Raw genomic sequence first — 6,530 nt, 5'->3', positions numbered from 1 at the left:
TAATAAATAAAGTTTTAACAACAACATACAAGTTAATGCATTGCAAACAAATGACTAACATCTTATCAACAAGAATTAATCCTTACTTTTATTAATAATCATATTAATATGTGAAGGTTAAGTGCTTTTTAAAAATACTACATCAAAACAACTACTATGCAAGAACAAATAAGACAGCTCTAAATTATTATAGTAGTATTTCTATGTATTTTTATATATGTAAGACCTCCTATTAAAATTTGGCTTTAGGCCAATAATTTTATTGAGACTACTCTGAATCTTAGATATCTATACTTATCTATGCTACCTGATATGTTGGAGCAACATGAATACACGATTAGATGTATTACCACATTTGTTGAATCCAGTTTCCTCCAATACCAACTTCAGTGATGGAAACATCAACGTGTTAAGGTATAGAAGGTTTTGTTACATAATTGTTAAGTTCACTTGTTTTTTTCTTGTTGGAAACCCAAACATAGACTACAAAGATGCAACTGAGAGTAATGTTTTATAAGGTAAATAATACTAACAGTTGGAAAACTCTCATATACAGTTAGCAAAAAGTAGAGAATCTACAATTAAACATGATTCATGATTGTCTATGAAAGACACCCACCGTCTATACAAGTAGGAATCTCACGGGTTCACCAAAAAGCAATCAAAGAAAAAAGGTTGTTCTACAAAATCATTCTTAGTCTCCTCAAAAGCTCTCCTATTTTTATTCCTTCAAATGACCCACATAAGAGCAGTTAAAAATATTGTAATCAGCTATCTGACTTAAAAATGATCTACATCTATCAATATTCTTTCACATTTTTTAGTGAATGTTTTCTCTATCTTTTAAAGAAAGAATACTCCTTTTTCTTACCAACTTTGGGTATTAAATTTATCCGATAGCACTACTTATCCATAAGACGGTAGCCCGATGCACTTAATCCACATTATTTGTGTAGGTACGGAAAAGGGTCAGGGCTAATTGGGCCAATTGAAGCAATACTACCATATATTTTTCTGCAAGAGGCTGCTTTCATGGATTGAATATATTGTTAGAACAATAACTATAATTGTACAAGAAATTTAAAATAAAAATTGTTTGGCTTAGAGGCACGATAATCCGCTTCTTGAAGATAGTTGGAGTCTCTCCCACGAGCAAACGGAAGAACAAGTGACAACTCTATCTCCGGAATTCAACTAAGCCACAAAACAAGTAGCATTCAAGAATGTTGCTCTTCTATTCTTGAATTGGTGATTTCACCATTTGATCAATGTCTCTCTAGTGTTTTCAAGGAGAAAGTAGTTTTGAGTGCTTGTCTTTTTAAACCAAAGAAAACACCATTTATAGGATGAAAGTTTCATGCATGAGAAACATATTAATTAAGTAATAGTTAATAGGTTCATGTATGTTTTAAAATAAAAAATGTCATTCTTTCAAAAACCTATAACGTAAAACTTAATGAATAATGAATTTGTCAAATACATTTTCTTTGTAACTCAAAACTTATGAATAATGAATTTATCAAATTCATTTCCTTTGTAACTCAAAACTTTAAGTGATGCATTTGTTTCAAAACTAATTGAAACATAACTCTTAAAAAATCTTTAACCAATGTATTTGTTTTAAAATTTATTGAAACATAAAATCAACAATCCCCCACTTGTTTCAAGAAATTTTATCTTTAAAAAATAAAATTCATTTGAGACATCAATCTAGCAACATGCATCAATAATGGTGTCTTTTGGACTTGAACCATTAGCTAGTGAAGACTTTCTAAATGATTGACTACTTAGTGAACAAATCTTGAACTAAGTGGTTCATTGAATGAAGTAGAAAAATACTCCACGCATATTTCTATGTTCCGGTGAAAATCAAAATCCTTTGACACCTTACGGTCATGTGTTCCGAATCCTTTTAGCTAAGTGCTTTAAGATTTCCCTATAAAAATCTTATTGAAGCAGCCTCCACTTCGCACTTAGTGCGGTGAATTCATCAAGAGTAACTTTGCATACTCCGACTAAGTAGTCTATGAATTTCATTAAGAGAAATTAATCTCATCCTCCTTTACAACAAAGTATCAGTAAATCTATCAAGAGTGTTCCTACACACTCCAACCAAAATCGGTGTATAGACTTAATAAGAGAATATAATCTCATTCTTTTCTTTTGTAGGAATACTGTCAAATCTATCAAGAGTGTTATTATTTACTCCAACCGATATCGGTCTTATAGATTTATCAAGAGAATAAATCTCAACTTATGCACATCTACTCACTCTCTAGGGAAAAAGGAAATTTTATTGATGTGCTTCACAATTGTAACTTTACTTGTTTTTTCCTTTGAACCTAAAGTAGGTAGGGTTACCATAAAGTATAATTAATCTACAACAGGCTTTATTCCCATCCCGTTACAAGTTTGTACCACCAATTCCTTGCCTAACCCTTTAGACAAAGGATCTGCTAAATTGAGTTTGGACTTCACATATTGAAGCGATATTATGCCATCCTCCAATAATATTCTCACATGATTGTGTTTGAGATGAACTTGTCTTGACTTGCCATTGTAACAATCACTTGAAGCCTGAAATATAGCAACTTTATTATCACAATATATAGTCAAAGGTGGTATTGGCTTACTCCATAATGGAATATCTATTAGCATACTCCGCAACCAATCAGCTTCTTCTCCAGAAGAAGACATAGCGATAAATTCTGACTCCATGGTTGAGTGAGTAATACATGTCTGCTTCTTTGATCTCTAAGATATTGCTGCTCCAGCCAAAGTGAAAATCCAAGAAGTAATAGATTTAGAGTCATTCGGATCAAAATTCCAAGTATCATTACTATAGCCTTCAAGAAATGCTGGAAAGGTAGAATAATGCAGGCCAACATTAATTGTACCCTCCAAATACCTTAAAACACGAATTAAGACATTCCAATGCTCAACTCCAGGGCTACCAGTAAACTTGCTCAAAGTTCCTACAGCGTAACAAATATTTGGCCTCCCAACAATCTGAGAATATGTCAATTGATCAAGAATATCACCAGAGTTTCATACTAGTTTGATGATAGGATCAAATGGTGTAGGAGCAGGCTTGTCATCAAAATGACCAAACCTCTTTAGAACCTTCTCAATATAACTTGATTGAGTAAGAGTCAAATCACTTGCCGATCTTATAATTTTGATGCCTAAAATTACATCAGCTTCTCCAAGATCTTTCATTTCAAACTGAGAAGCAAGAAAATATTTTGTTTCTTTGACTCTTTCGATATCAGTTTCAAAGATCAACATGTCATCTACATAAAGACATATTATAACACCAGAATTTTCTTGAAATTTACTAAATATGCAGATATCTCCACCATTGATTAAGTAGCCATTAAAAATCACAACTTTTCTAAATTTATCATGTCATTGTTTTGGAGCTTGTTTTAATCCATAAAGAGATTTAAGAAGTTTACAAACTTTACGTTCTTGACCAGGATTGACAAATCCTTCTAGTTGTTTCATGTAGACTTCTTCTTCTAGATCTCCATTCAGGAATGCAGCTTTCACATCCATCTGATGAATCAAAAGACCATGAATTATTGCTAGATCAATCAAGAGACGAATAGAGGTCATCCGAGCTACAGGTGCAAAAGTATCAAAATAATCAATATCTTTTAATTGAGTAAATCCTTTAGCTACCAAACGAGCTTTGTACTTATCTAAAGTACCATCGGATTTTATTTTCTTCCTAAAAATTCATCGGCATCCAATTGGTTTACATCCAAGAGGAAGATCTGACAATATCTATGTATTATTAGATAATATAGAATGCATTTCATCATCAATGGCTTCACGCCAAATGGAGCATCATGTGAAGACATAGCTTCAGCATAACTTTCAGGATCCTTTTCAATCAAATAAGCTTGAAAATCAGGTCCAAAGTCTTTTGATTTGGCTGATCTTGAACTACGTCTTGGTTGAATTTCTTCCAATGGCTCAACTATTTTCCTTTTAAGAGGAGGAATAGAAGAACTTGAATCTTGTTCAAAAGAATCTTTTCTCTTAGGATATATATGCTCAAAAAAGTTAGCATGTAAAGATTCAATAATTGTGTGAGGACTTGGGGTCTCAAGATTTAAAAATCTATAAGCCTTACTGGTATGTGAATAACCAATAAACACACAATCTACTCCTCTATAGCCAATCTTGGTTAAATGTTGATTTGGTAATCGAACATGAGCCAAGCAACCCCATACTTTAAAATAATTTATATTTGGTTTTCGTTTATTCCAAAGTTCATATGGAGATGCATCATGATTCCTGGAAGTAATTCTATTCAAAACATGACATGCTGAAAGCAAGGCTTCAGTCCACAAATTTTCAGATATACCAGATCCATAAAGCATAGAATTAACCATTTCTATGAAAGTCCTATTTTTTCTTTCTGCTACACCATTTTGTTGTGGTGTATAGGACATGGTCAATTATTTTTCAATGCCTTCTCTCTCACAAAAATCAATAAAATTTGACTTTAAGTACTCTCCACCTCTATCAGACCTAATTGACTTAATTTTTACACTCAATTTATTTTCAACTTCTGCTTTATATGTTTTGAAAGTCTCAAATGTTTCATCTTTTGTTCTCAATGGAAAGACATAAGTATATCTTTAGTAGTCATCAATAAAAGTGATAAAATACCTTTTTCCATGACGTGACAAATAATCCATCTCACAAATATCAGTGTGGATTAATTGCAAAAGTGTGGAAGTCCTTTCAACTGTCTTAAAGGGCTTCTTAGTAATCTTGCATTTACTACAAGTAAGACACTTAGTAGTATGATTCTTTCCACAATCTTTCATTAATCCATTATTCACCATAAGTTGAATGGATCTAAAATTCACATGTCCCAGATGTCCATGCCATAAGTCCAGAGACTCCACAAGATAAGCAGAAATATTTTCATTTTCAATATTGAGTTTAAACATTCCATTTGCAACATAACCTTTACCAACAAACATGCTATTTTTAGATAAAATAAACTTATCTGCCTCAAAAACTATTTTAAAACCATGCTTCGAAAGAAGCGTACCGAACACCAAGTTCTTTCAAATGTCAGGAACATGCAATACGTCCATCAATGTAACTATCTTTCCGGAAGTAAACTTCAGTTCAACAGTTCCTTTTCCCACAACTTTAGTAGAGGAGTAGTTTCCCATATATATAGTTTTACCATCCCCCACTAATTTATAAGTCTTGAAAGAATTTCGGTTACCTGATATATGTCGAGTTGCGCCAGTATCTATCCACCATTCCACTTGATCTTCTGCTACAAATACTTCTGTGACCATTACCACAAGATCATCTTTTTTATTTTTATTTACTTTTTATTTCTTCTTTTCGTCTTTGAGAATTCTATAATCACGCGCATAGTGACCAACTTTGTGATAATGATAGCATTCACCAGATTTAAAATTGGCACCATTACGCATGAAATTTGTAGTCTTCTTTGCCTTTGAAAAATTCTTATTTTCAGGTTCCTTCTTGTTTGATTTTTCTTCAACCATATGAGTTTTCATGACAGGTTCCTTCAAACTATTATTATCGTGCCATCGTGTCTCTTGTTCAATTTGCAAGTGTTGCAACAATTGTTCAAGAGTCAAATCTTCCTTTTTGTGTAAGAGTTTGCTTCGGTACTCTTTCCAAGATGGAGGAAGTTTTGATACAATTGCACCAATGTGAAAGTTTTCATCAAGAGCGATTCCAGATATAGCAATTTTATTAGCTATAAGTTGGAATTCTTGTACTTGTTCAGTGATTGACTTGTCATCAACCATTTTGAACTCCATATAATTTGAAACGAGAAATTTCTTAGAACTCACCTCTTCGGCTAAATAAATAGCTTGAAGAGTGTCCCATATCTCTTTAGTATATTTCCATGTAACATAATATTGATCATAATATTTGTTAGACATTCCACCAAGAATATAATTCTTGCACAAATAATCATCATATTGTCATTTGGCAATTTGTTCTTTAATCAAAGTATCCTCATCAGATGCTACCTTAGAACCAGGAGCATTAGGGCAAGATTCTTCAAGAACATATGCCAACTTTAATCATTTTAAAAAGAATTCCATCTTTCCACGCCATCTAGGAAAGTATTTGCCATCAAATATTTCAAAATTAGGATTAGGCAAAGATGGAATACTATTTGATATTGATGTAGAAGCCATAGAGACAAGTATCTTCAAATTGTTAGAACAATAATGATAATTGTACAAGAAATTCAAAATAAAACTTGTTTGGCTTAGAAGCACGATAATACGCTTCTTAAAGATAGTCGGGTCTCTCCCACGAGCAAACGGAAGAACAAGTGACAACACTATCTTTGGGATTCAACTAAGCCACAAAACAAGTAGCATTCAAGAATGTTGCTCTTCTATTCTTGAATTGGTGATTTCACCATTTGATCAATGTTTCTCTAGTGTTTTCAAGGGGAAAGTAGTTTTGAGTGCTTGTCTTTTCAAACCAGAGAAAACACTATT

This window comes from Capsicum annuum, chromosome 2 (genome assembly GCF_002878395.1).
Source record: "Capsicum annuum cultivar UCD-10X-F1 chromosome 2, UCD10Xv1.1, whole genome shotgun sequence".
Lineage (NCBI taxonomy): Eukaryota > Viridiplantae > Streptophyta > Magnoliopsida > Solanales > Solanaceae > Capsicum > Capsicum annuum.
This window is presented reverse-complemented; position numbering follows the sequence as displayed.